The 21,139-nt window shown below is 41.6% G+C and overlaps 1 long non-coding RNA gene across 1 annotated transcript in view; it reads right to left on the bottom strand.

The window, feature by feature from the left end:
* LOC127527476 (uncharacterized) overlaps positions 1-20,833 on the bottom strand; it is a 94,349-nt gene extending 73,516 nt beyond the window's left edge. Inside the window, exon 1 of the long non-coding RNA XR_007934779.1 lies at positions 20,667-20,833. This is a non-coding gene — a long non-coding RNA (uncharacterized LOC127527476). The remainder of the gene's footprint in view (positions 1-20,666) is intronic.
* Positions 20,834-21,139: the final 306 nt, after the last annotated feature.

Below are 21,139 nucleotides of genomic sequence, written 5' to 3'. Positions count from 1 at the left end.
TGTGGGACCTTCTATAGACAGGTGTGTGCCTTTCCAAATCATGTCCAGTCAACTGAATTTACCACAGGTGGACTCCAATGAAGCTGCAGAAACATCTCAAGGATGATCAGGGGGAAACAGGATGCACCTGAGCTCAATCTCGAGCTTCATGGCAAAGGTTGTGAATGCTTATGTACATGTGCTTTCTCAATTTTTTTATTTTTAATAAATTTGCAAAAATCTCAAGTAAACTTTTTTCATGTTGTCATTATGGGGTGTTGTGTGTAGAATTCTGAGGAAAAAAATGAATTTAATCCATTTTGGAATAAGGCTGTAACATAACAAAATGTGGAAAAAGTGATGTGCTGTGAATACTTTCTGGATGCACTGTATATCCATTTTTGCCAATCAATCTGTTTTCTCCTTACTTAGTTTGAGAAAATTACTACTCATCCACTCAGAAATACAAGCAAGACATTGAGGTCAGTAAATAAAGAGAGTCAGGGTCATCAGGCGCTATTGATAAATACAGTTGTGTGTCGTCAGCATAGCTGTGGTGACTCACGTTAGGCCTTGAGATAATCTGACCTTTTAGAGACATGGAGAACGACAAGAGCAGCGGACTCAGGATAGAGAAAGACAAGATGCCCCTCTACCCCACAGTTTAAAATTACAAATCATACAATACAGACCTTTTGATTCAAGTGCCCATTGTAGACTTTCGTTTAACGAGATTTGCCAATATTTTAGTCACACAGCACATTTTCCAGATGTCCCCCATTTCAGAGCACCGTAATTTTTGTGGCGTAAAAATTGCCGTGTTGTAGATTTCATTTTAAATGCATAAATTTGCCATTTTTGCCCATCGATCTACGCTCGTTAACCCATAATGACAAAGTGAAGGTGTTTTCAGAAATATTTCGAAATGTATTTAAATTCAAAAATCACAAGTGGTCTCCCCTCGACTTTGTCATAGACTCAGATATGGGGATGGATATTTGAGGAGTAAAACGTAAGACAATGATTATATTTTTATATTATGTACATTAAAGAACCATCAACAACAAATCAAATCAAATTAATAATATATTAAACAATCATTATAAAAGTAAAGTTGAATAAATCGGACTCTGCAGCTGCATGAATAAAAGGTAAAGTACAATTTGATTTTAAGAGCAGATTTTTTTAAACCTTTGTTGAAATACATTTAAGTATTTATTATAGATGAAAATAGACATTAGGAGGATATTGTAAAGGGTTTATTCTAAGAGATAAAAATGAGGTGGGTTACAGGGAATTGAAATTGAATAAAGCCCTTTCTGGGCTTTTTCACCTAAACTAAGCCTAACCCTAACCCTAACTAGGAAGTAGCCAGGAGATGCCAACACAGAAGTGAGAACGAAACTGAACCAAACGTCCTCACTAGATTGGGAGACCAATATAATGGAGTGACATGTGGAGGTCACCCATCAGGATTACATGCTAGATGGCACCGTCCCTGGTCCCCGATGCCTGTAGGCACACCTGTAGTAGTACATTTATATAGCACTTTTCTCAGTACTCAAAGCGCTATCCACACAGGGAGGAACCAGGAAGCGAACCCACAATCTTCCACAGTCTCCTTACTGCAAAGCTGACAGCCAAAGCCCAGACTTAAACATCATAGATCCTGTGGGGAGACACCTGAAGATGGCAGTTGACAGTCACTTCCTCTGCAATCTACCAGAGCTTGGGAGAATCTTCCAGTAAAGAATGGTGTGATGGGAGGATGGCATGGGTTGGGATGTTCCCTAATTCCTTAAAATCCAGACCTAAACTCTATCGAACATGTGTGGAGAGAGAGCCGAAGATGTCAGCTGACAGAAACTTCCCCTTCACTCTACCAGAGATTGAGAGGATCTGCCGACAAAGAATGATGTCATGGATGGCAAGATATCTGCTGGGAGGATCCCCAGTTGTTTACCTGATCAGAAGGACCAAGGTAATGAATGACCACAAAGGGAGTCAGAATGATCAATACCTTAACCAGGGTGGTCGCCAGGAGATGCCAATACAGAAGTGGGTATGAAAACTGAACCAAAGATCTTTACCTAAACGTGAAGGCAATGTAATGGAGGGACAGGTAGAGATAAGCTGTCAGGATTACATGCTAGATGGCACCGTCCTGGGCCATGGTGCCCGTATGCACACCTGCAGAGCTGACAGCCAATGCCCAGACTTAAACATCATAGATCCTGTGGGGAGAGACCTAAAGATGGCAGTCAGACACAGAGAGGTCTTTCAGTGTATGCAACCTCAGACTGAGGCTACTGTGCTTCAACTTTTAGCATAACAAAGACCCAAAGCGTACAGCCAAGACAATGCTGGAATGGCTTCTGGACGGGTCTCTGAGTGATCTGGAGTGGCTCATCCAAAGCCCAGACTTAAAACCTCATTGAACATGTGTGAGGACAGACCTGACAACGGCAGTTGACAGACACTTTCCACCCAATCTGCCAGAGCTTGAGAGTATCTGCCAATGAAGAATGGTGTGATGGATGACAGGCATGGGTTTACATCTCTTCTGGTAGGTTCCCTAGTTACTTAAAGCCCAGATTAAACCCCATCAAACATGTGTGGAGAGACCTGAAGATGTCAGTTGATACACACTTCCCATCCAATCTGTCAAAGTTTGAGAGGATCTGCCAGTAAAGAATGGTGTGATGGGTAACAGGCATGGTCTTGTAGGATCCCTGGTTCCTTAAAGCCCAGACTTAAACACCATTAAACATGTGGTGAGAGACCTGAAAATGGCAATTTACAGAAATGTCTCACCCAATCTATTAGAGCTTGAGAGGATCTACTGGTATGAATGGTGTGATGGATGGCAGACATCTACTGGGAGAATCCCTAGTTCTTTACCAGATCAGAAGACCAAGGTAATGAATGACCACAAAGAAAATCAGAATGGTCCCTTCCTTAACCAGGCGGTTGCAAGGAGATGCCAATATAGAAGTGGGTACGAAACTGAACCAAAGATCCTTATCTAACATGAAAGTCAATATAATGGAGGGACAGATAGAGTTAAGCTGTCAGGATTACATGCTAGATGGCACCGTCCCTGGGCCATGGTGCCCTTATGCACACCTGCAGAGCTGACAGCCAATGCCCAGACTTAAACGTCATAGAATCTGAGGGGAGAGACCTGAAGATGGGCAGTCAGACACAGAGAGGTCTTTCAGTGCATGCAACCTCAGACTGAGGCTACTGGACTTCACCTTTGTAGCACAACAAAGACCCAAAGCATACAGCCAAGACAATGCTGGAATGGCTTCTGGACAGGTCTCTGAATGTTCTGGAGTGGCTCATCCAAGCCCAGACTCAAACCCCATTGAACATGTGTGAGGAGAGACCTGACAATGGCAGCTGACAGACACTTCCCACCCAATCTACCAGAGCTTGGGAGGATCTGTCAGTAAAGAATGGTGTGATGGATGGCAGGCATGGGCATGTAGGATCCCTAGTTCCTTAATGCCAAGACTTAAACACCATTGAACATGTGGTGAGAGACCTGAAGATGGCAGGTTACAGAAACTTCTCACCCAATCTATTAGATCTTAGGAGGATCTTCGAGTAAAGAACTGTGTGATGAGTGGCTCGCATGGGCTGAGAGGATCCCTAGTTGTTTAAAGCTCAGATTTAAATCCCATCAAATATGTGGGGAGAGACCTGAAGATGGTAGTTGACAGACACTTCCCATCCAATCTACCCGAGCTTGAGAGGATTTGCCAGTAAAGAATGGTGTGATGGGTGACAGACATGGTTTGCCATTTCTTCTAGTAGGTTCCCTAGTTCCTTAAAGCCCAGATTAAACCCATCAAATGTGTGTGGAGAGACCTGAAGATGGCAGTTGACAGACATTTCCCACCCAATCTACCAGAGCTTGGGAGGATCTGCCAGTAAAGAATGGTGTGATGGGTGGCAGGGATGGTCTTGTAGGATCCCTAGTTCCTTAAAGCTCAGACATAAAACACCATTGAACATGTGGTGAGAGACCTGAAGATGGCAGGTTACAGGAACTTCTCAACCAATCTACCAGAGCTTGGGAGGTTCTGCCAGTAAAGAATGATGTGATGGGTGACAGGCATGGGCTGATAGGATCCCTAGTTCCTTAAAGCCCAGAATTAAACCCTATTGACTATGTGGTGAAAGACCTGAAGATGGCAGTTGACAGAGACTTCCCATCCAATCTACTAGAGCTTGAGAGGATCTGCCAGTAAAGAATGGTGTGATGGAGGGCAGGGATGGTCTTGTAGGATCTCTAGTTCCTTAAAGCTCAGACATAAACACCATTGAACTTGTGGTGAGAGACCTGAATGTGGCAGGTTACAGAAACTTCTCACCCAATCTACCCAGAGATTGGGAGGTTCTGCCAGTAAAGAATGGTGTGATGGACGCCTTACATCGGCTGAGAGGATCCCTAGTTCCTTAAAGCCCAGAATTTAACACCATTGAACATGTGTTGAGAGACCTGAAGGTGGTAGTTTACAGAAATGTCTCACCCAATCTACTAGAGCTTGATAGGATCTGCTCATAGAACGGTGTGATGGATGGCAGGCATGGGTTGGGCTTATCCCTAATTCCTTAAAAAATCCCAGACCTAAACCTGATCAAACATGTGTGAAGAAGCCTGAAAATGGCAGTTCACAGATGCTTCCTATTCAGACCACAGGGGCCTAAGAAGATCTGTCAGAAGCCACGGGCTAAACTGCCAAATCCAGGGGTGCAAAGCTTGTAGACAACTTAACCAAGGAGACTTAAAGATGGAATTTCTGCCAAAGTACTGAAATAAGGGTCTGAATATTTCTTGGATCCTGCGGGTGGGTGGCACCCTGCCCAGGATTGGTTCCTGCCTTGTGCTCGGTGTTGGCTGGGATTGGCTCCAGCAGACCCCCGTGACCCTGTACTTAGGATTCAGCGGGTTGGAAAATGGATGGATGCATCACAATTATTAGTATTATTTTTAGTGTTATCCCTGTGCCCTACAATTGGAATCAGTAGATTGAGGCCGCCATCCTAAACTGCAGAGCCTTCTGGTCAAGGCCATTTCCAGTTGACTTTTTTTTCTTCCCTAAGTGTTTCCATCTTTTCAAATCCTCACATTTTTTTCCCCTAAAGTATCCCTTTTTCCTTCCATTTTCCCATTCCGAAGTCCCTTAACTTTTTAGCTAATGCATTTGCCCTCAGCCATGGCACGTTGATATCTAATCAGATTACAGAGTGGTTCATGCATGTGGCACTAATTTCCTTTTTGTCTAATGCCTTCAATCCCCACTGACCACCTCTCCTCTCCCACTGATAGTCATCTTTTCTCTGTCGCAAGTCCATCCAAAGAATTTCAAGGTTCATTAAAATTAAAATTCGCGTATAAATGGCTAATAACTTCACACCTCAAGAAACAGTTTTAAAGACTCTTGTGCTGCCAGCCCCAACAGCCATTTATGAACTTTTCCTTTCCAGGACTTCTCTAATATAATATGATAATGGAATGTTTTTCCCTTTTTCATTCATCTTATGAAGCACAGATGTTTGGTTTTCCATTGTGTGGCCTGCTCTTTAAAGCACAAGCCTGCAGGCCTTGTTCCTAACATTGACCCTGTTTCAAATTTTTAAAAAAGTCCATTTGTGTTTACAACTGTAAGTCTGTTCTTGTGGTCGTTCTACAACAGAGTGGTCCACGTCAGCTTATTGGAGCAACGTTGTGTTTCGCTCAGCTTCAGTACCATCAGAAGGTATTCAGAATATTTCACTTTTAACACATTTTGTGTGGTGCACTCTTGTGCTGAAATCATTTCAATTATTTTTTCCCTCTTCAAACAACAATCAATATCCCAGAATGACAAAGTGAAAAGAAGAGTTCAAAACTTTTTGCAAACTTGCTAAAAATAAAAAAAGAAACTGAAATATCCACTTCCAAACATTAACACTGCTTTCACAGATCCCATACCAGATGGCATTTAACAGAGACATATGCATTGCATTTTTTCATTCCAACAGATGGTGCACCACAAACATTAACACTGCTTTTATGAACCCCATACCAAATGGAACAGAACAGAGACGTTTGTGCTGCATTTGTCATTCCAACAGATGGCACATCAAAAATAGTAACACTTATTTTACAAATCCCATACCAAATTGCAAATAAAAGAGACATATGCATTGTGAATGTCATTCCAACAGATGGAGCATCACAGACATTAACAATTCATGTATACATTCCATACCAAATAGCATATAACAGAGACATATGCATTGCATTTGTGATTTTGACAGATGGCACATCACAAACATTAACGGTTATGCAAATCCCATACCAAACGGCATACAACACAGACATATGTATTGAATGTGTCATTCCAACAGATGGCACATCACAAACATTTAAACTGCTTTTAAAAATTCCACAGTAAATTGCAAATAACAGAGACATATGCATTGCATTTTGCATTCCAACAGATGGTGCATCATAAACATTAACGCTCTTTTATGAATACCACACCAAATTGCATATTCCAGAGACATATCCATTGCATTTGTCATTCCAACGGAAGGTACAGCACAAATATTAACACTGCTTTTACAAATCTCATACCAAATGCAATTAAACAGAAACAAATCAGTTGCACTTTTTCATTCGAACAGATGATGCACCACAAACATTAACACTGCTTTTATGAATCCCATACCAAATGGAACAGAACAGAAACATTTGTGCTGCATTTTCCATTCCAACAGGTGGTGCACCAAAAACATTAACACTGCTTTTATGAATCCTATACCAACTGGTGTGCTCTACCTTGTCATCTGAGGAACAGAGGAAAGGAGGACATCTCCAATAAGAGAAGTGAAGCACGGTGGCAGTCATTACTGGGTGAAGACAGTTCATAGTACCAGCAACAAATGCATAACGTTTACAGCTGTGTCTCCTTCTAGGCCACATTAAGTACAAGGATTGGAGAACAAGAGTTGAAGGGGTGAAGGACGTATATGTGTGGGTTTACGTAACAAAGAATGAGAGCATGGGACTAAAAGAATCTAATATTATAGGACAGGGTCATTCTAAACCATTCCATGACAAAAGAGATACTGTATACTGTGCTAGAAGTTGCAAAGGAAAAAACTGCTTCATAAGGCATATAAGACTAATGACTGAAAAGAGAATCGTATTATGTATGAGAACATGAGGGCAACCATTAAGAATGATATCAGAGAGGCTAAAAGACAGTTGGAGAGGAATAGAGCAGATAAGGCAAAGGCAGAAACCTAAGAGATTCTTTGAGTATTTTAGTAGTAAAAGAACAGTCAAGGAGGAGGTCAAGTGCATCAGGAATAGTAAAGAGGGATTAAAAGATACAGACAGTGAAATAGCGGAGGACCTAAACTTACATTTTTCTGAGGTCTTCACAAGTGAGCAAGTGGATAACCTCAGAGCAGTAACAGGGACTACTAAGGAGGTATTGAGGGATTTGAAAATCGTAGAGGGAGAAGTGCTGCTCAGATTAAATAAGCTGAAATCGAACAAATCAACAAGACCAGATAATATTAACCCTCAAGTTCCTAAGGAGACTATTGAGTTCAGATTTAAACCCTCAAAACATATTTTTAGGAAGTCACTGCGCACTGCAGAGATTTCGAAGGACTGGAAAATGGCAAATATCATCCCATTATATAAAAAGGGTGACAGGGCAGATCCAAGCAACTATAGGCCAGTAAGCTTAACATGCATCACAGGAAAATTAATGGAAGGAATTATTAAGAATAAGATTGAGCAACACCTGGCAAGGACAGGACAGTCAGCATGGGGTCAGAAGAGGGAGGTTGTGTTTTACTAACAGGCTGGAATTCTATGAGGAGGCAACAAAAGGATACGACCAGCGTGGAGCAGATTGTGATTATTTATCTGGACTTTCAGAAAGCTTTTGATGAGGTGCCAAATGACAGGGGTGGGCATCAAACTAAAAGAAGTGGCAGTTCAGGGTGTGGTGTGTAGGTAGGTGAAGAATTGGCTCAGACACAGGACGCAGAGGGTAATGGTGTGAGGAACCTCATCAGAACTGGCAGATGTTAAGAGTGGTGACCAGCAGGGGTCAGTGCAGGGGCCGCTGCTATTTTTAATATATAGAAATGATTTAGATAGGAATATAAAGAACAAGGGCGGCATGGTGGCGCAGTGGGTAGCGCTGCTGCCTCGCATTTGGGAGACCTGGGGACCTGGGTTCGCTTCCCGGGTCCTCCCTGCGTGGAGTTTGCATGTTCTCCCCATGTCTGCGTGGGTTTCCTCCGGGCGCTCCGGTTTCCTCCCACAGTCCAAAGACATGCAGGTTAGGTGGATTGGCGATTCTAAATTGGCCCTAGTGTGTGCTTGGTGTGTGGGTGTGTTTGTGTGTGTCCTGCGGTGGGTTGGCACTCTGCCTGGGATTGGTTCCTGTCTTGTACCCTGTGTTGGATGGGATTGGCTCCACCAGACCCCCGTGACCCTGTATTCGGATTCAGCGGGTTGAAAAATGGATGGATGGATGGATGGATGGATAAAGATCAAGCTGGTTAAGTTTGCAGATGATACCAAGATGGGTGGATTAGCAGATAATTTGGAATCCGTTATATCATTACAGAAGAACTTGGATAGCAGACAGGCTTGGGCAGATTTGTGGCAGATGAAATTTAATGTCAGTAAATGTAAAGAATTACACATATAAAGTAAATATGTGAGGCTTGAATACACAATGGGCGGTCAGAAAATCGAGAGTCCACCTCATGAGAAGGATTTAGGAGTCATAGTGGACTATCAGCTATCGACTTCCCGACAGTGTTCAGAAGACATTAAGAAGGCTCACAGAATGTCAGGTTATATAGCACCTTGATGTGTGAGTACAAGTCACAGGAGGTTCTGCTCAAGCTTTATAACACACCGGTGAGGCCTCATCTTGAGTCTGGTGTGCGGTTTTGGTCTCCAGACTACAAATTGGACATAGCAGCACTAGAGGTGGTCTCAGAGAAGAGCGACTAGGCTGATTCAGGGCTACAGGGGATGAGTTATGACGAAAGAATTAAAAGAGCTGAGCCTTTACAGTTTAAGCAAGAGAAGTTTAAGAAGTGACATGATTGAAGTGTTTAACATGATGAAGGGAATTAGTGCAGTGGATCAAGAATTTAAAATGAGTTCATCAAGAACACGGGGACACAGTTGGAAACTTGTTAAGGGTAAATTTCGCACAAACATTAGGAAGTTTTTCTTTACACAAAACATGATAGACGCTTGGCATAAGGAACCAAGTAGTGTGGTGGACAGTAAGACTTTAGGGACTTTTAAAACTCGACTTGATGTTTTTTTGGAAGAAATAAGTGGATAGGACTGGCGAGCTTTGTTGGGCTGAATGGCCTGTTCTCGTCTAGAGTGTTCTAATGTTCTAAAAGAGACAAATGCATTGTAGTTATCATTCCAACAGATGGTGCATCACAAACATTAACAGTGCTTTTATGAATCCCATTGTAAACAGCATATAGCAGACACATATGCTTTGCATTTGTCATTCCAATAAATGGCACGTCACAAAAAATTGCAATGATGCATTTTATTACGGTTAAGTTTGTGATACTTCATCTGTTGGAATGACAAATTCAATGCACATGTCGCTGTTAGATGGTATTTGGTATGAGAGTACTAAAAGCAGTTGTAATGTGTGTGATACGCCATCTGTTGGAATGACAAATGCAATGCATGTGTCTCTGTTATATGCCATTTGGTATGAGATTCCTAAACGCAGTTGTAATGTGTGTGATACTCCATCTGTTGGAATGACAAATGCAATGCACGTGTCTCTGTTATATGCTATTTGGTATGAGATTCCTAAAAGCAGTTGCAATGTGTGTGATACTCCATCTGTTGGAATGACAAATGCAATGCATGGGTCTCTGTTATATGCTATTTGGTATGAGATTCCTAAACGCAGTTGTAATGTGTGTGATACTCCATCTGTTGGAATGACAAATGCAATGCATGTGTCTCTGTTATATGCTATTTGGTATGAGATTCCTAAACGCAGTTGTAATGTGTGTGATACTCCATCTGTTGGAATGACAAATGCAATGCACGTGTCTCTGTTATATGCTATTTGGTATGAGATTCCTAAATGCAGTTTTAATGTGTGTGATACTCCATCTGTTGGAATGACAAATGCAATGCACGTGTCTCTGTTATATGCTATTTGGTATGAGATTCCTAAAAGCAGTTGCAATGTGTGTGATACTCCATCTGTTGGAATGACAAATGCAATGCATGGGTCTCTGTTATATGCTATTTGGTATGAGATTCCTAAACGCAGTTGTAATGTGTGTGATACTCCATCTGTTGGAATGACAAATGCAATGCACGTGTCTCTGTTATATGCTATTTGGTATGAGATTCCTAAATGCAGTTGTAATGTGTGTGATACTCCATCTGTTGGAATGACAAATGCAATGCACGTGTCTCTGTTATATGCTATTTGGTATGAGATTCCTAAATGCAGTTTTAATGTGTGTGATACTCCATCTGTTGGAATGACAAATGCAATGCACGTGTCTCTGTTATATGCTATTTGGTATGAGATTCCTAAACACAGTTGTAATGTGTGTGATACTCCATCTGTTGGAATGACAAATGCAATGCACGTGTCTCTGTTATATGCTATTTGGTATGAGATTCCTAAAAGCAGTTGTAATGTGTGTGATACTCCATCTGTTAGAATGACAAATACAATGCATGTGTCTCTGTTAGATAGTATTTGGTATGAGAGTACTAAAAGCAGCTGTAGTGTGTGTGTTATTCCATCTTTTGGAAGGAGAAATGCAATGTATTTTATTACTAATACTAATACATTCCAACAGATGGTGCACTGCAAAACATTAACACTGAGGTCTGCTTTGATTGCTTAGATTTATTTCCTTATTTGATGGGTAGCACAGTTGGTAGTAGTAGTAGTATTAGTATTATTATTATTAATAATAATAATAATAATAATAATAATAATAATAATAATAATGGATTGGTTATTCATTATATAGATAGAAAGTTTCAACAAAAAGTATACGTAATTGATGGATTGATTTTATAAAAATGTTATGGCAGTCAGACTGACAGATTGGCCAGCATGCTGTTTAATTCCACATACAAGAATCAAACGTACAGTAAGCCATAACTCCCTCCTCAGATCGCGTCAATTCTTGTGAGGCTCCGCTCTGCCAAAGACCTTTTCTCTCTTGTGACTTCATAAAGATGTGGAAGTGCCACAAGTGCACTCTGTCAATTTCAGATGACCTCAATGAGAAATGTCAGATCAAAGAATGCATTCTGGTGCAACCTGCAGAGAAGGCGAGACATCCAAAGGGCTAATTTGTAAATAATGAGAACCACCGAAGGAAAAGAGGCGACGCACAAATCTTTGGAGAGCTCAATGTGTGTCAGCCACCCTCGAGAAATTGCGTTGGAAATTGGAGATCGTTACGTTTAAGCGAGTGTTTTAGATCAAAGGATGGTAAAGGAGGCTGTTGAAATCGATCCTGAAGGATTATTGATTTGAAATCTGAAAACAAATTAGACCAGATGAAGCACTCAATTATTCTCCGAGTTTCAGATATTGAGATCTTTAAAGGTTGACTGGTGTACTGCAAATGATTTCAGGCACGTAGGAATGAGGTGGCCGCACTGAGCCTGTCGTGGAGTCTAAAGAGCACATAAAAATGGGGGAACTCCCAATTGTTGCACACAGTGAACTGAAAGTCAACATACATGATATGAGCCATCAGTGATTAGCAAAAACCCATCAGATTGAGATGTGAAGCTTTTTTAGTAACTTAAGCAATTTCATATAGCGCCTTTGAAGGTGAAACGTAACCTAAGCAGCAGCAGGGAGTCCAGCTGAGATACAAAATGAAGCCCCGCTCCATGAAGAAGTCTTCACATGTAGGGGGCTAAGACCTGACGCTTTGTTTGGAATTCTCAGTTCGGAGCCACCGCCAGGGGGACATCTGTCAGGGGTTTCAAAGCAGTGGGAGGCTAACGCTGCGGCAAATGAAATGCAGTGTTCAAATCAGGTCGGCATCGCGAAAGACCGAGTCCGATGGATCTGACGCAGAAATCCCATTTCAGAGATCCCATTTCACGTTGTGATGCATTCCTTCAATTCCGAATTATCCCACCTTCCTCTATGCTGGAAAATATATTCATCAGTTTCAAGGACTTAGACAGCATCTCTGCAATATATAAAATCATTTTACAGTCCCTCCCTTTCAAAGATCCAAGAGGACAATGGGAGAAGGTTCAACATCTCAGAAAAGGAGTGGAAGGGAGCAATGCAGAGAATTCCATATGCGCAAAGCATACAATTATTCAACTCAAAATGATATATCGAGCACATCTGTCTCACTTAAAACAGTCCAAAATGCAAGATCAAACCTGCGAACGCTGCAATCGAGTTCCAGCCTCACTGGGTCACATGTTTTGGGCCTGCACCAAATTAACATCATTTTGGACCAAAGTTTTTAAGTGCCTCTCAGACACCCTTGGTGTCCCAATCCCTCCTAATTCACTAACAGCTGTGCTTGGTGGGCACACAGAGGGGCTTAAAGTGGAGAAGGACAAACAAACTGGGATGGCCTTCACTACACTATTGCCACGCAGACTTATTTTGCTCAACTGGAAGAATCCTAATTCTCCTCTTTTAAGTCAGCAGGTCGCTGATGTTTTATATTATTTGAAATTGGAAAAAATCAAATTCTCACTTAGAGGATCAGTGCAGAACTTTTTCAAAACCTGGCAGGATCTGATCAATAATATTTTAGAATAAGCTTTTAAAGCACCGAGGAAGCAGATTCTATCCCTATTGTCTTTTTTTTTCTTTGTATTCTCCATTTTTCTATATTCAGTTAATAATTTATCTATTTACTTCTTTTTACTAGGTTTAAATTGTATTTTGGGCGGCACGGTGGCGCAGTGGGTAGCGCTGCTGCCTCGCAGTTGGGAGACCTGGGGACCTGGGATTGCTTCCCGGGTCCTCCCTGCGTGGAGTTTGCATGTTCTCCCCGTGTCTGCGTGGGTTTCCTCCGGGCGCTCCAGTTTCCTCCCACAGTCCAAAGACATGCAGGTTAGGTGGACTGGAGATTCTGAATTGGCCCTAGTGTGTGCTTGGTGTGTGAGTGTGTTTGTGTGTGTCCTGCAGTGGGTTGGCACCCTGCCCGGGATTGGTTCCTGCCTTGTGCCCTGTGTTGGCTGGGATTGGCTCCAGCAGACCCCCGTGACCCTGTGTTCGGATTCAGCGGGTTGTAAAATGGATGGATGGATGTTGTGTCCTCACAGGTGGTGCAGTGGTAGTGCTGCTGCTTTGTGGTAAGGAGACTCTGGAAGATTGTAGGTTCCCTTCCCGGTTCCTTCCTGTGTGGGTAGTGCTTTGAGTAATGAGAAAAGTACTATATAAATGTAATGAATTATTATTATTATGGTGTGTGATTTCAATAAAATCAATAAAATTAAAAATAAATAAAAATGGGTCAACTTGATTTTAAATGGAGTGATCGCCAAATACAGTTCCTGTAAATGAGACTCCAGGGCTTCAGCGTAACTCACGAGTGATGTCTAGAGTGGTGCAACGGTCCGGGTTAGCTCCATTCTCCCTGTTGTGTTCGGGAGCCTCTTGAACCCGAACCGTTGATCTTCATGAACCAAGATGAGTCGAGCCAATGGGGACACACACTTACAGCAAAGGGGCATAGGCGTAGAGGTGACTAGTGCTTTTATTAAAATCCATCCACAAAACAGTGTTCAAAAGTGCAGCGCATCTCAAGATCTTCTTCTAATGAATAAATAAATAATCCAATAAAAATGAGTGACTGTGGGGGTTAAAACAGTTCAATAAATATTAAATTAAAATGAGGTTAAGATTGCAGGAAGGAATCTGCCAGCCAGCCATTATCCAACCTGCTATATCCTAACACAGGGAGTCTGCTGGAGCCAATCCCAGCCAACACAGGGCGCAAGGCAGGAACAAATCCCAAGCAGGGTGCCAGCCCACCACAGGGCACACCCACACAAGCTAGGGACAATTTAGGATTGCCAATGCACCTAACCTGCATGTCTTTGGACTGTGGGAGGAAACCCACGCAGACACGGGGAGAACATGCAAACTCCACGCAGGGAGGACCTGGGAAGTGAACTTCAGGTCTCCTAACTGCAAGGCAGCAGCGCTACCCACTACGCCACCGTAACGCCCATAGGCAGGAATCTGTCCCATAAAAAAACTCAGTTGCCCTATGCATTCTTTCTCAAACCGACATCTCCTCTGCTTACCCAACATGGGATTCTTGCAGTAGTGGGGACCCTGAACCGACAGGCACAGACTTGCGTCCCTACTGCCATTATTGGCTTCTGGAAGGATGTTGAGCCTCACCTTGCCTGCTCCTTCATCTCATTATCCGGGAGACCCCGCCATGCATCCATATCTCTCTATTATAAAAGAAAATCTTGAGACAAGACTATTGCCAAGAGATTTAATCAAGTCCTGCCTTTCTCTTAACCATTTATGGTTAACGGCCCACATTTTGTAAATCTATAAAAAGAAATGATGGCGTGTCAATCAACCGGAGAAGAATGCAAACATGAAGCAAGCATGTGTGTGGATATAATATATCAACAAATATATGTTAGATAGATAGATAGATAGATAGATAGATAGATAGATAGATAGATAGATAGATAGATAGATAGATAGATAGATAGATAGATAGATAGATAGATAGATAGATAGATAGATAGATAGATAGATAGATAGATGAAAGGCACTTGACATCCAACAGAGCACTTTCCACTACTATACTGTATATCTATTATATATAAGGGCCTTTAATTATCTGTCTGTTATATAGTGCCTTTTATATCTATCTATCTATCTATCTATTATATAGTGCCTTTCATATCTATAGAAATATATTTTTGTATCTTTCATATCTACCTGTTTTGTAGTTATTTTCAGGCCTGTTACAGTATATAGTGCCTTTCTTATCTTTCCATCGACACCACACATACCCCAAGTGCACACGCACACACACATCTCCTACATGTTTCATGCATTTTCCCTCACTCTGATGTGATTTGTCTTTTGATTTTTGATTTTTTTTTCCTCCTTATTCCGTATCCAGCTGTTCATTGGCCAGTGGTACTTTAGCAATGCAAATGCACAGTCCTGTACCTGCTGGCGTGATTAGCTGAATTAAATGATGGTATTTATGCAACACCTCAATAATCTAAATTAGAATCTTCAGCTCTGCTTAGCACTCGGAGCTCCACAGATGGATAGTCTTAATTATCGGCCTTTTGATTAGGATAACAGCTCTAATCAAGATGATGTAGGCATGACAGACTCAGTAACAATGAATTAATGATTGCTGTTGAGAAGGAGTGTAAGTGAGAAACACGAGCTGTCAGAAGCCATGAATGGCTAATATGATTCATCAGTCGTGCGTGAGATGGAGAAACTTCTATATTCTTTCACTTCCCATCACACTGGAAACCGCGTGGATCTGAAGAGAAACTCAGCATCCGCGAGTGGGAGACTGGCCATGGAACTGAACGTCTCATGTCAGCAACTTAAGTGCTAGGAGTTCCCGATGCTCTGACACAAAGGAGGATTTTCACAAGAAGCCTTTCTCATCATGGCTGCACTTTACAGGTTCGTGTTTGTTCGACACCCACTTGACACTGAGGGCAGTGTGTTTCACTTATGACACTGGCATCGGCCGCTAAACACTAAAAAGATCGAGCCTCCTTTGTATGCATGAGGGGAGTACAAGAGAAGACAAACATAAAAGTCAATGGTGAGGAGCGACATGTAAGACACGCTCATCTGTGACAATCCATGATGAGGTCACGGAAGTGACATCATATACCAACATGACACATCATGTGTGAAAACCTGTGAATCAAGCAAGATGCTCAGGACTTTGATATTAGAGTGTGTTATATATATATAATATAATCAATAAACAGGAATTAATTTAAGAAGAGCAACTTAGGGGAATACTTGTGTAATTTTTGAAGGTGTCTGTTAGTGTTTTTATCTATCTATTTATAATATAGTGCATTTCACTTCTATCTATCTATCTATCTATCTATCTATCTATCTATCTATCTATCTATCTATCTATCTATCTATCTATCTATCTATCTATCTATCTATCTATCTATCTATCTATCTATCTATCTATCTATCTATCATATAGTGCCTTTCATTTCTATCTATCTATCTATCTATCTATCTATCTATCTATCTATCTATCTATCTATCTATCTATCTATCTATCTATCTATCTATCATATAGTGCCTTTCATTTCTATCTATCTATCTATCTATTATATAGTGCCTTTCATTTCTATCTATCTATCTATTATATAGTGCCTTTCATTTCTATCTATCTATCTATCTATCTATCTATCTATCTATCTATCTATCTATCTATCTATCTATCTATCTATCTATCTATCTATCTATCTATCTATCTATCTATCTATTATATAGTGCCTTTCATTTCTATCTATCTATCTATCTATCTATGTTTGGAGATCCCACTACTTGCCAAGACTTTGGCCTAATCTTAGGCAATGTCCCCCTAACTTTGGAGTCGCCCTTCAGTGCCCTTCACCAACAAGAAGCCCCTTTTTTTAATTAAGGACTTCTCCATCGGACATTTATCGCCAAGCTGAGTGCCACCCTGTACCCACCTCATGCCACGTCATCATCAGAGACTGTATGCCGATGTGCTCTGGCTCTTTGGCTGAGTTTTTCCAGCAGAACTCTTTTTTTCCTGAGCCTGTTACTCGTCTTTAATGGAGACAAAGGGCTTCTTTCAGGCGGCCACCCCCTGTCCAGGCACATCTGGCCGTCCCATCAGTGACTTCCTGCTGACATCTTCAGCTGCATATTTAAAGGATTTGAAACCAAAACGTAAAAGATTTGAAAGTGGCCCTGTGTAGGTCAGAGTTGCAGAGCGGGGGGTTGGCGTCTTGCAAGTGACCTAAGGTGAGCGGTGCCATCTTCAGTGAAAGTTCCTTTTTTTTTTAATGTAGCACTTTGCACACAGCGGGCTGTCACACCTTTCACTTTCTTTTTTCAAGCCTATCCTTTGGGACAATGCTGAGGTAGGCAGGCATTGAGAAATTAAACCTCTTACCAAAGACATGTGAGTCAGGAGTGCAGGTCAGCTGGTTGACCCCTCAAAGCTCCAAATCCATTGATTGAGTGAAGAATCTCAGAGGAGCCATCGGCAGACCTGGCCGGCCATCACTGGACGAATCACACAAATCACTGCCGGGTTAATGGTATTCCCAGTGTTTTGTCTCCTCAAATACTCAAAAGGCAGATCGCTTATAAATAAGCAAACAGATGTCACTGTAAAAAATGCCCTGAATATGCTTTTAGTTTCTTTACTTTTCTCATTTCAATAAGAAAATTTTTAAAAATCCCTTTTAACGTGAGGCTGATTCATGCATGAAATTCACTCTGAATCAAACTCGGAACCCCCAATTGTTATATAGTGCCTTTCACAGTTAACTGAAAGTCAACATACATGATATGAGCCATCAGTGATTAGCAAAAACCAATCAGATTGAGATGTGAAGCTTTTTTAGTAACTTAAGCAATTTCATAATGCGCCTTTAAAGGTGAAACGTATCCTAAGTAGCAGCAGGGAGTCCAACTGGGATACAAAGTGAAGCTCCACTCCATGAAGAAGTCCTCACATGTAGGGGGTTAAGACCTGACGCTTTGTTTGGAATTCTCAGTTCAGAGCCACTGCCAGGGGGACATCTGTCAGGGGTTTCTGAGCAGTGGGAGGCTAACGCTGCGGCAAATGAAATGCAGTGTTCAAATCAGGTCGGCATCGCAAAAGACCGAGACGTCTTATCGAGTCCGACGGATCTGATGCAGAAATCACGAGATCCCATTTCACATTGTGATGCAATCCTTCAATTCCAAATTGTCCCACCTTCCTCTATGCTGGAAAATATATTCATCAGTTTCAAGGACTTAGACAGCATTTCTGCAGTATATAAAACCATTTTACAGTCCCTCCCTTTCAAAGATCCCAGAGGACAATGGGACAAGGATCAACATCTCAGAAAAGGAGTGGAACGAAGCAATGCAGAGAATTCACTCGAGCTCCATATGCGCAAAGCATTCAATTATTCAACTCAAAATTATCTATCGAGCACATCTGTCTCGCTTAAAACTGTCCAAAATGTTTCCAGGGCAAGTGCCAACTTGCGAACGTTGCAATCGAGCTCCAGCCTCACTGAGTCACATGTTCTGGGCCTGCACCAAATTAACATTATTCTGGACAAGAATTTTTAAGTGCCTATCAGACAGCCTTGGGGTCACAATCCCACCTAATCCACTAACAGCTGTGTTTGGTGGGCTCACAGAGGGGCTTAAAGTGGAGAAGGACAAACAAACTGTGACGGCCTTCACTACACTATTGGCACGCAGTCTTTTTTTGCTCAACTGGAAGAATCCTAACTCTCCTCTTTTAAGTCAGTGGGTAACTGATGTTTTAAATTATTTGAAATTGGAAAAAATCAAATTCTCACTTAACGGATCAGTGCAGAAATTTTTCAAAACCTGGCAGGATCTGATCGATAATATTTTAGAATAAGCTTTTCAAGCACTGAGGAAGCAGATTCTCTCCCTATTGTCTTTTATTTTTCTTCTCCATTTATCTACATTCACTTATTAATTTATCTATTTGCTTATTTTTACTAGGTTTAAGTTTTATTCTGCTGTCCATGCACTCTTTCTCAGGGGTGGGGGTTGATTTGTTTTTAATCCTGTTCTTGTAAAATTTGTATGGAATGTTGTGTGATTTCAATAAAATAAAAAATGCCCGGGGGGGCATTTTGAAAGTCTAAACAACACATGTCTCCTTTTTTTTGTCCTATTTTATATGTTAGGACCGTGAGCACGAAGGGAAAGATGAGGCGATTCACGTCAAGAACGTGTGTGACGCAAATGTTAAGTAAGGTACGAAGGTGGGCACTGTGATCGTCGATCTCATATCATGAGATACACATACAGAAATGAAAACTTGCAAAAAAGATTTGTGGACTCTGTTAAGTAGTTTGAATTCAGAGCCACCGGACCCTCCACACATCACGAGATACGACATGCGATATGATATTTAAAAAATGTAATTACGGGAAATTTCAACATGATTGACGTTAAGCTTGAGGGTAGCATAGGCACATCACTCGATCTGCCTCCCTCCAGTCATCGGCCGGAGTCGGGAGGAAAAGGACGAAACTTGGAGGAGAGGAGTGGAGGCGGTGAAGGAAGGCCCAGACATAGGGGTGTTTGGTGCAGGGACACTGGGTGGTGTGCAGGACTGTGTTCATTGTACATATTGTAAATAAAATTGTGTGTGTTTTGGAATTTGTGTGTGTTCGGGCTGGTTTTCCACTATATATATATATATATATATATATATATATATACATACATACATACATACATACATACATACATATATATATACATACAGTGGAACCTCGGTTCACGACCATAATTAGTTCCAAAACTCTGGTTGTAAACCGATTTGGTCATGAACCGAAGCAATTTCCCCCATAGGATTGTATGTAAATACACTTAATCCATTCCAGACGGTACGAACTGTATGTAAATATATATTTTTAAAGATTTTTAAGCACAAATATAGTTAATTACACCATAGAATGCACATCGTAATAGTAAACTAAATGTAAAAACATTGAAAAACACTGAGAAAACCTTGAACAACAGACAAAACTAACATTGCAGGAGTTCACGCTATAGCCTTACGACCCGATCGCTGTATAAACACTTTTTTTTTTTTAATGAGTTTTAAGCACAGGGGAAAATAAAGGAACATTTGAACAAATCCAAACTTTATTTACAAAACCAACCACAAGCAACCAAGAAAGTAACATTGCAGGAGTTCACGCTAATAGCCTTACAACCCGATCGCAGGGGAAAAAAATGAATATTTGAAAAATCCGTAACTTAATAAACAACCAAGAAAAGTAACATTGCAACAATTCACGCTACGAACCGAAAAATTAACATTTGAAAAATCCGTAATACAAAAAGTAACCATAAGCCACCAAGAAAACTAACCTTGCATGAGTCGAGTTCTGGCATGAAGTGAGGAGGAACTGGGTGGAGAGGAGGTTACAGTGCTTAGAAGCCATGGTTAACTGCAAAAGCACACGAAATACTGTAGAGCACAAAGAGTTCAGAGGTAAAGCACGCACGTCTGACTGAGAACAATGAACAGGGAGAGGCTGAAACACGTGCTTAAATACAGTAATCGGCACGTACGAACCGGAAGGGAAATGAAATAGAGCGCAAAGAGTTCACAGCGAAAGCACGCACGCACGTGCAAGCACGCATGTCTGACCGAGAACAATGCAACGTGTGTGGAAATCATCGGCGCGCACAAACCGAAAGGGAAACTGGCTTGTTCAAATACCGAGTGTGTGGTCGGGAACCGAGGCAAAAGTTTCGCGAACGTTTTGGTCGTAAACCGATTTGTACGTGTACCGAGACGTTCGTGAACCGTCTCCAACCCATATAACATACCGTCCTGTAGACCTTCCCTTTCACTCTTGCTGATATCCGTCTGTCACAAATCACTCCTGACACTCTTCTCCACCCACCCCACGCTGCCTGCACTCTCTTCTTCACTTCTCTTCCACAATCCTCATTACTCTGTACTGTTGATCCCAAGTATTTAAACTCATCCACCTTTGCCAACTCTACTCCCCTCATCCTCAGCATTCCATTGACCTCCCTCTCATTTACATACATGTATTCTGTCTTGGTGGTCATATCTCCACCTCTCCAGGGTCTCCTAACCTGCTCCCTACTTTTGTTACAGATCACAATGTCATCAGCAAACATCACAGTCCACAGGGACTCCTGTCTAATCTCGTCTGTCAACCTGTCCATCACCATTGCAAATAAGAAAGGACTCAGAGCCGATCCTTGATGTGATCCCACCTCCATCACTCCTACCACAGACCTCACCACAGTCACACTTCCCTCGTACATATCCTGTACCACTC

This window comes from Erpetoichthys calabaricus, chromosome 4 (genome assembly GCF_900747795.2).
Source record: "Erpetoichthys calabaricus chromosome 4, fErpCal1.3, whole genome shotgun sequence".
Taxonomy (NCBI): domain Eukaryota; kingdom Metazoa; phylum Chordata; class Cladistia; order Polypteriformes; family Polypteridae; genus Erpetoichthys; species Erpetoichthys calabaricus.
The sequence above is the reverse complement of the archived record's forward strand: the minus strand, read 5'-3'. Positions and strand labels throughout refer to the sequence as shown.